Genomic DNA, 10,371 nt, shown 5'->3' on the forward strand with positions numbered 1-10,371 from the left:
TTTTCATAGATCAAGATTTTGCAGCTTTTTTTTCTTACATTTTGTAGTTTTTTTTGTTATTTTAGTCAAATATTGATGTTATATACCGTAAAGTTTCTATAGATTATCCATTATTGAATCAAAAGTCGAAAAACAAAGAGTTCGCGGCGGATTGAATTGGGGATTTTTGAAAATTAAAAATCTCCGCCATTCTATCAAATGCAACTTTAATACCTCATAGATTTTTATAAAAATGGAGGGCTTTGATTGATTGTTGAAGGATTCCATACTTACATATTTCAATTTTTCCAAAACGATGAAGATTTGAGGGTTTTATGGGCCCGAAGTACTACTGCTCGAAGAACTATTTTTATCCAAACAAATTGATTTCTGATCGATCAATTGATCGATTTTTATGGAATTAATTACTGAAGTTTGATCATAAAGTTCTTATCTATAAAATAAACTAGTTATTTTGATTTACTAGCGATTAAATTTTTTTTATATAGATTTTCTTTGCTGCGTTTTTTCCTGAAATTTTCATGAAGTAAAATATTCGCAATTTTTTGAATAAAGATCTCAATAGTAAATAAGTTTTCATGAAATTTGGAGCATTTGAATCTTAATTGAAATATCTATCATATTCCTATATCAATTTGTTCAAAAAATAAAAGATTTGGGGTTGATTTCGACTCTAAAGTTTTTGTATTCTTTGGCTCGATTTTAGAGTTCTTAAAACAATTTTTTTTTAATAAAATTACTTTTTTTTTTTATAAAAATATGAAATTTGTGATGAATATGAGAAAAAAAGAATATATTCTTTTTTAAAAAAATTATATATTTTTTGTGAGCTTGTTGGATTGTTTTTAATGTTATATATTTTTTTTACAAAAAATATGTTTATTTGTGATGAATATGAGGGAAAAAATTGTTTCTTTTTAATGTTATACATTTTTGGTGAGCTTGTTAGATTGTTTTTAATGTTTTATATATATTTATAAAAATATTATTTTGTGATGAATATGAGAAAAAAATTATTTCTTTTTAAGTTTATTTTTGGTGTATGTTACTAATGTCTGTGGTCTCAACTTATTGTTTAGTTGTGATATTTTCTTCTAATTTGTTTTTTTATTTGTTACAAGCTATCTATCATTTGTGGCAACTTCATACTACTTAAATCTGTTTATTAGCCTCTATGAAGAAAAGAGGTAGAAACTAAAAAGTGTTTTACTCATCTCTCGTGTTTCCACATGCTGAAATGGCCTTTTTTTTTTTTTTAATATGCAGCTTAATTCTACATTTTAAAGTTGCCATGTTATATAAAAAAAAAAAAAAATCATATTAAAACCCAACTCAAAAGATTACTAAGTGAGGTTTGGCCATTTCAAAATCGATTTGGTTATTTCAAAATCGATTTGGCCATTTGAAAATTAACTTGGCCATATTTTTTTTAAATATGCGATTTGGCCATTCGAAGCACCACTTAACACCTTGACCTACACTCTGCATTTGATAACTAAGTTACTAACTAAATGAGGTGCTCTCTCTTACTACCTTGATTCACAACACTACGAAAAGCTGGGAACATCATGCTACAAATAAATACGCTCTCAAAGCCAATCTTAAACCGTATTAAAGGGTTTTTCAACATTAAAACAACATTTTTCAACATGAACATTAAAACAATATAGAAGCATATATTGTTGCATCATCCATTGTTAGTTGGACTTTGTACCTTCACCCATTGAATTTATATGAAATTATAAATTGTCTTGCATATTTTCATAATATTCAAATATTAAATTATACAAAAATTTGTATCAAATGTTTTTATAAAATAAATGTATTGTAATATGATGGTGTATACTTAATCTAAGTTTTCTATTTGTTTTTTTTTTTTTTTGAGATTTTGACCCAGTTTTAAAAAAAAAATCTACTTGACTTGTTAGTCCGGTTAACTACTTCAGTTAGTCTGATTCCGGTTAGAACCGCTGCCAGCATCACAACCGGTTTAACCGTTCCGGTTCGACTTTGCAAACGTTGGCGTAATCAAATCTACAAAATCAAATATTGTTTAGACCAATGGTTTAAAAAGCGAATCGGTGACCCGGATCGGGCATCTCAAAAACCGATCCAGTTCGTTGAATCGACGATCCGGATCGGGAATCGGCTAAATCGGTCGGATTGAAGCTTCAAAAAAATCCGAAAAAATTATTAAAATTCATTATAAATATTTTTTGTTAGGAATCTAATAAGAAATGAAAGTACTACATTTTTTTAACTTTCATTTTTTTCTTCAATTTGTGAATATTGAGATGCTCTTTCCCTGTATAAACTTATGTTAACCATTAAATTTGCATCACATAAAAGAAAAATCATAGAATTATCATAGATAAAATATATAATTATACATGGATTATTGTAAAGAGTAGACTAATCAATGAAAAAATGGCCATTAAAATCTCGTTATGGCATAAAACCCTAATCCGCTAAAAAAATCCAAATTATTACAGCCTAACTAACTATAATCCAAATTATTAAAACCTAACTAATTATAATATTATATACTTAAATTATAATTATTAGTTTATATTTTATAATTATTTTATTAGACAAATAATAATAAATTAAAAATATTTTATAATATTATCTAATTTAAAATGTATTATTGACAACTGTAAGAAAAATAGTACATTACATGATTTATAATATAAAAATTAATAAATAAAATAAAAGATTTGGTTATCAATGTAAAAATTAACAAAATACGTACAAATTTTGGAAATAACACCTCAATTTTTCAAAAATTTATTTTTTTAGGTTTCTATAATAATTTAGTGAAAGAGATTGTTAGTAGAAAGATGGAGATTTCAAATAGAATAAAATTTTTATATTTTACTTTTTATGCCTTTCATATTATTTAAAAAAATAATTATACCACTATATACAACAAAAATTAACTGCTATACAAAAAATTAACTTTTTTATATTTCATTTTTTTATGCTTTTTATATTATTTACAAAAATATTTATACAATATATACAACAAAAACTATACAATACAAAAAAATAACGCCCATAAGGGGACTTGACCTTGAGAGATCAAGTGAAGTAACAAAGGTCTTAACCACCATGCCACCTCACCGTATGTAATTATAATTCGATAATTAATAGAATATATTTAAATTCTCTTTTCATTTAATGATGTTTGGGAATTATCCCACATCGAAAAGTAGGTATTCCACTTTGGTATATAAAAACCTATATAATATAAGTTAAAATGTTTGTGTAGAAATATTAGGATAACCTCACACGTGCCACGCGCGTATCTCGTTCAGGGAGAGAACCGAGCTGAATCGGATTGAAACCGGCGGTTCCCGATTTTATATTGACATCGGCATAAGTTGTGCCGGTTTCTGAGTCAAATCGAATCCGATTCAACTCGTCGATTCGATTTTTAAAACACTGCTTTAGACTTTAGAGTAAAAACGTATTGTGCATCGACCCCAAGAGTAAAAAAATTCAAGCCCTCGAAAACTTATTGGGATAGGTTTCAATCAGGGTAATCCAATGCTCATCCATTAGGTTTTCAACAAGAAAACCCCAATAAAAAAATTCAATCCCTCGAAAACTTATTGGGATAGGTTTCAATCAGAGTAATCCAATGCTCATCCATTAGGTTTTCAACAAGAAAACCCCAATCTTGAATTTTATTGTGCATCGACCCCAAGAGTAAAAAAATTCAATCCCTCGAAAACTTTTTGGGATAGGTTTCAATCAGAGTAATCCAATGGTCATCCATTAGGTTTTCAACAAGAAAACCCCAATCTTGAATTCTATCAATAAGTTGGTGATTCTAGAAATTGAAAGAAAGAGAGAGAGAATGAATCTTGCAATCCATGGAAACCCAATGAACCCATCTCCATTACGAACTCTCACTCTGCTAGAGATGTGTCAATCCATGAATGAATTGCATCAAATTCATGCCCAAACTATTATAACAGGCCTCATCAAGGACACATTTACAGAGAGCAAAATTGTATCTTTCTCTTTAAGTCCAAGACGTGGCAATCTTTGCTATGGTCGATCGATTTACGATCAAATTGAAAAACCGAATTCATTTATATGGTATGCCATGATAAGAGCTTACTTTAATGATTCCAATTCACATGAAGCCATATCCCTCTTCAATCAAATGCTTCATTTTGAAAATCTTGAGTACAAATTCTCAGTGCCTTTTGCTTTGAAAGCCTGTGGGGAACTGGCTGCCATAATAGAAGGCAAACAAATCCATGGGTGGGTCTTAAAGAACCACTATAATTCCGATGTGTTTGTATTGAATGCTTTACTAAAAATGTATGTTGACCTTGGAGAGATTAGAGTTGCGGGTCAAGTATTTGATAGGATGGATCAACAAGATCTAGTTTCTTGGACTACCATGATTCATGGGTACATGAAGTTTGGAGAATTGGAAATAGCAACCAATTTGTTCAACAGAATGCCAAACAGAGATAAAGATTCAGTCACTTGGAATGCGATGATTGATGGGTATGTAAAGTACGGAAACATTAAAGAAGCAAGCAAATTGTTTGAAGGGATGCCTGATAAGACATTGGTTTCTTGGAATTTAATAATAGATGGTTATGCAAAAGGTGGTGATATTGAAACGGCTAGAAAATTGTTCAATGAAATGCCCAAAAGAGATGTTATCTCATGGAATTCTATGGTAGATGGGTATGTCAAGTGCCGAAAGATTGAAGAGGCAAAAGAGTTTTTTGATCGAATGCCTCAAAAAGATGTTGTTTCTTGGACAATCATGATTGCAGGTTATGTACACAATGATCTGCCCAAAGAAGCATTAAAACTCTTTCAATGCATGCTTATAGAGAGAGAACGACCCGATGAAGCAACATTGGCTAGCATTCTTATGGCCATCTCCAGTTTAGGGCTCATCGAAGAAGGGAAGTGGGTCCATTCCTTTATGGGGAAACATGGGTTTAAAGTGAATGGTGTTCTTGGTTCTGCTCTCATAGATATGTATTCCAAATGTGGCTACATAGAACCTGCTCATAAATTGTTTACAGATATTGTACCCAAAACACTAGGCCATTGGAATGCCATGATTTCAGGCTTTGCAATGCATGGGCTAGGGAAAATTGCACTGGAACTATTCAAGGAAATGGAGAGGTTGGGAGTAAAACCAAATGCTATTACTTTCATAGCTATTCTAAGTGCATGTAGCCATAGTGGCATGGTTAGTGATGGTCTTATGTGTTTCCAAATCATGAGAGAGAGATACGCTTTAGAGCCCAAGATTCAGCACTATGGATGCATTGTTGATCTTTTGGCACGAGCTGGGATGATGAAAGAGGCACTTAGGGTTATTGAGGGAATGCCTATGAATCCCGATTCTATGATGTGGAAAGTCATACTTAGTGCTTGTAGAAAGCACGGTGAAGCAAATTATGGTGAAAGTGCGACAGAAAAGCTAATGGAGCTTGAGCCAAATGATGCTAGTATATATGTCCTTCTGTCCAATATATATGCAATGGCCGGTCGTTGGGAGGACGTTGCAAGGACAAGGATGTTAATGAGAGAGAGAGGATTGAGAAAGACTCCTGGTTGTAGTTCTATAGTGATTGGTGGTGTGCTTCATGAATTCTTGGCTGGTGGTGATTCACACCCTCAATACAAAGAGATAGTCTCCAAAGTGGGGGAGGTTATAGGGAAACTAAGATTAGAGGGGTATAGACCAGACTTGACCCAGGTTTTGCTTGATGTTGAGGTGGAGGAGAAGGAGAACTCTCTGGGTTTCCATAGTGAAAAGCTGGCCATTTCTTTTGGGCTTATAAACACAAAGAAAGGGATGCCAATCCATGTAATCAAGAATCTTAGAGTTTGTGGTGACTGCCATTCATTCATCAAACTTTTGTCTATGGTTTATGATCATGAAATAGTTGTGAGGGATCAAAACCGCTTTCATCATTTTAAGAATGGGTCTTGTTCTTGTATGGATTTTTGGTAGCATTACTATCCATTGCCTTGTGATTACACTGTTCACATTGGGAACTGTTAATTTTTCCATGGAACAAGAAAACTTGCGCGTATTTCCTTTGGCCTTTAAATGACAAGTTATATAAATATCCTTAATTTTTTACAAGACTTTGAGCCCCATTGCTTAACATGTGTAATGGCACACAAGCTAGCATTCATTTAGAACTTATTGGAGGCCGTTAATATGTGTTTTTGCATGCCGCTGTTGAAGGCCGGTGGAAGCGGGAGGATGGGGTTCGCATATTTGGACTTCAGAAATTCTCAATTTATTTGGATTCTCTTAATTTTATGCTTTTTAGTAATACGGATCATGACACTTTCTTACAGTAGTTAAATTTTTATTATGATGTTTTCATTGTTTAAAAATTAATTTAGATGTTCAAAAAATTTGAAAGATAATTTGTTATCTATGCCAAGTTTTTTACAATCAGGTGGTCCATTCCTAAAAACAAGGCCAATTTTTTTGAAAAATTTTAGATCATATTTCATGTGATACTGCTGTGGTGGGGAAGTTGTTCAAAGGAAAAAAGAAAAAGATCACAATTCTAAGGTCCATAGAATACTATTTTGCTTGCCCAACATTTAATCAAAATTATTCAAATATGAAAATATAATTCTCTATTATGAACTCAAATAAAAGTTCATATATTAAGACCATTTCCTCACTGCAAGATTTTTGGTAAAAGCAGTGGTTGGAAACCTAGAATTGGGGTGCCTGCTCGAGCGTGGCTGGGGATGAGTTGGCTTGTGATTTTCCTAGTCCGCTTGCCGATTTTGACTGAACTTGCCTTAAAAAATGACAAGGAAAATTTATGAAAAATCCTTAAAATTAAAATTATATTGGTTTTGAAAAAAGTCCAGTACGGAATTATGTATTTTAATGGAATTTTTGAAAATTTGTAAATACTAAGGGTTTTTTACTAATGCCACACATTCATTCCTCAATATAAAACGAAGTACATAACATGAATCTCATAGGAGCATAAATATCAAAATCATAGGTAAGGAAAAAGTTTATATGCGGGCATTGCCCACCTATAAACTTGAGTCAGTGGCTAGTAACTGTCTCTTATAGATAAATATCTCAAATTAAGAACTTGTTTACCTATTATCTATGCCAAGTGTTTTACAATCAGGTGGTCCATTCCTAAAAAGAAGGCCAACTTTTTTGAAAAAATTTTGATCATATTTCATGTGATACTGAGGACATCATCCATCATCATCTCCTTGTAAATCTCCTCCAGCTCCTCAAATTGTTGTATTCATTTACTTGTTTACCTCCTCCAACTTCTATCCGTTGATTCCGACTTTCTTCTTCTTCCTTCCTCATGCAGCCTAGTGCTTCTTCCAATGCCCTCCTATTAAGAATTGATTCAACTTTCACCAGCTACTCCTCCATGATTCAAGTTCAAATAATGGCCCATAACTTCTCTTTTCGGCTAACACTTTCAAAGATACAAATTGCAGTGGATATATGTGAACTTCTAAAGCATGATCTCACTCAACTTCATCCTCATTGGGGTATACATTCAGTGTCACTAATAACCCCATAGCAAAACAGGTTCGACTTTGGACCTTGATTTTTTTGGCCCTTTGGTGGGATATTCTAGTGCCGTGTAGTTCGCACCCCTTTGTAAAAAGATTGAGAAAGAACTTCTAAGAATATCCAAAATGGTATAGAAACTAAAATAGTGATAAATAACTGTTAAGATAGTACATGAGACCTAACTTGGATCTAGTGGCTTGCAAGATTTTTGTATATTGGTTAGTTGCAAATTTCTGCTTTTCTCAAATCTGTGTGTAACATTTCACCTACTCCATGACCATGAGTTGAAGAGATTGTCTCAGTGCATGCTCCGGGTTTGAAGAATCTAGATCATGCAAACATTAAGAAAGAAATCACAATAATCGGTCTTAAATCCTAATCAAACTAAACCAGTAAACACTTTGAGCCCTTTTCAAATTGCACTTTCACACTAAAGTAGCAGGCACTTTGAGCCCTTTTCAAACTTCAATTGTTATTTTAATAAGCCCTTATTATGCCAAATTGAGCTCTATAAACATAAGGACAATTACCCTACCTTTTTTGCCGAAGTCTCATACCACACACCACTACATTTGAGCATTATTTATCTGAATTGAGTATCATAATTTTTTTACAAAGAGAAATTAGGAACCTAGAGTTGGTTGTGTTGCTCAAATTGCTTCAATCTAGAGTTCAAATTGAGCCTTGGTCTTGTGCTATCGATGTCGAGAATACACACAGTGTAAACATAAGAGCTGGGCCATAAATTAGACAAAATTGATCCATATTTTTGGTCTCCCATGCTAAAAGACTTGATGCACTAATTTGTTGAGGCTTTGTTGTATTAGATTGGCTAGTTGTTAACTGTATTGTTCTTGCAAATTCATATGTTTAAAGGCCTAATGTGTATGGGTTGTTTTCATTGTTATGTAATGTAATTTGATTGTTGTATTAGCTGATCTGAATTGTGGTTAAGTGGTGGAACAATGCCTAGAACCAATTTGGGGTGTTGTTTATGTTCTATGGGGTGTATGTAAGTGCTTAATTTGGATTTATGTAACAATTAACCTTGCTTTAATTTAGTGCTTAATTTTCATTTATGTAACAATTAACCTTTCTGTAATTTGTGTTTTTGGTGGTATAATTATGTTTGTAATTAATTTTTTTTTATTTTGTACACGTTGAGGGTGGCTCTGATACACTCGTTTAGTTTTAACATTAGAACAAAAAGTTACCCCTATTCAAAGTTGGGATATCAAGGGAAAAAATGTTAAATTCTATTTGTATTTTGATTATGAATATTAATTAGGAAAAATTTTATATAAGGGTGAGGCCCTAATAATCAAATTAAGGCACATCTCAAAAAATCACTAGAAAAGGTTGTTTAGATGCCCAAAAATTTTCAAATTGATCATTTCGACCTCAAGATGTATAAACATGAGAAAAATTGGTTTCAAATCTTAGAAATAGTGCGTTTTGTAATGCATTTTCGGACCATCAATTTTTAAGATTTTCAAGTGTTCATAGATTTCCTCGATCTATTCTAATTTTTGAAGCTTTAAATTTTATAGTTAGATGAAAATAAATTTTCAGGCCATCATAAAGATTTTCAATATTGAAGCAATATCTTTCAACATTATTTGAAGGTGTACCTTAATTTGACTGTTTAGGACCTCTTCTTTTTACACTTCTAATTATAATAGAATTAGGTTAGCGTTCTAATAAACTCTATAAATAGCAATTGAGTTAGGGCTTTAGATTCAAAGTTGATTGGTCCTTAGGAATTTTAGTGAATTCAAATAGTAATTTTTTTTTGGGTAAGTCAGTGGAGGAGAAGCTCCCTACCTATTTTTTATTAATATTTTAAAATGAAAAGGTTACAGCTCAATTTTTTACAACCCTGGAACAGGGTACCTGTGACAAATCATGAAGTAAAATAAGAGAAATAAAGTCTGGCGGACGAGAACACCAAATGTTGACTTGTAAACTAGATATGACCCTCTTACAAGAATATCAGCCACCATATTGGCCTCACGAAAAATATGGGTAATGGAACACCTATGATTAGAAAGATGTCATCTACAATTCGTTGCAACTGTATGTAACTTCCAAGCAGGTTGACAATGCTCATGAATAGGACTAACGAGCAAGGTTGAATAGCTTTCAATTTGAAAGGGGCAATACTTTAATAGAACAGCTAGAGTTAGACCTTCTTCAAGAGCAAATAATTCCACATAATTATTGAAAGTGATTCCAAAAGGCTTTGAAAACGCTGCAACAAAGGCGTTGTCACTTTCTGTAATAACACCACCCCCACCTGCTCAATTTGGTTTATTCAAGGAAGCCCCATCAATGTTTAGCTTGAAAGTGATTAGGGCTAAGAAATGACCATGTCACCAAGAGAGCGAACTAATCCCTCTGTTGATGCTAATTGAATTGTAAATTTTCAATGAGTATTTTTTCTGAAACATAGAATGCCCATGATTTAGCATCAGCTAACTCCCGTTTTTAATCAAGATTAATCAAGAGTGAAGGGCCAACCAAGAGAACTATTTTGCATGAGGATGGCATTTTGATGATCACAAGGTTCTGAAAACTAGCTGAGAAGTACCCTTATGTCAAATAAACTCCCAAACCTCTTTAGTCGAGAATAATCCACTTGCAAAATGAATCAAAACTAAACAAATCCCTATGTAGCTATAATGGGATAGTAAAATCTCGCAACCTCCTGTCATACCTGATGGAAGTAGGAGTAAAACCAGGACTGAAGAACACCACCAATATAATCAGAAACTTTTGGCATAGCAACCTCA

The 10,371-nt window shown here is 32.6% G+C and overlaps 1 pseudogene across 1 annotated transcript; it reads left to right on the plus strand.

The window, feature by feature from the left end:
- Window positions 1-3,363: 3,363 nt before the first annotated feature.
- LOC105420098 (pentatricopeptide repeat-containing protein At2g29760, chloroplastic pseudogene) lies at window positions 3,364-6,076 on the plus strand (annotated as a pseudogene). The gene has a single exon (XR_016044967.1). The product of XR_016044967.1 is annotated as a pentatricopeptide repeat-containing protein At2g29760, chloroplastic pseudogene (transcript).
- Window positions 6,077-10,371: the final 4,295 nt, after the last annotated feature.

The sequence above is a fragment of the Amborella trichopoda genome, chromosome 11, assembly GCF_054954075.1.
Source record: "Amborella trichopoda isolate Santa Cruz 75 chromosome 11, AtrichopodaSantaCruz75HAP2 v2.0, whole genome shotgun sequence".
Taxonomy (NCBI): domain Eukaryota; kingdom Viridiplantae; phylum Streptophyta; class Magnoliopsida; order Amborellales; family Amborellaceae; genus Amborella; species Amborella trichopoda.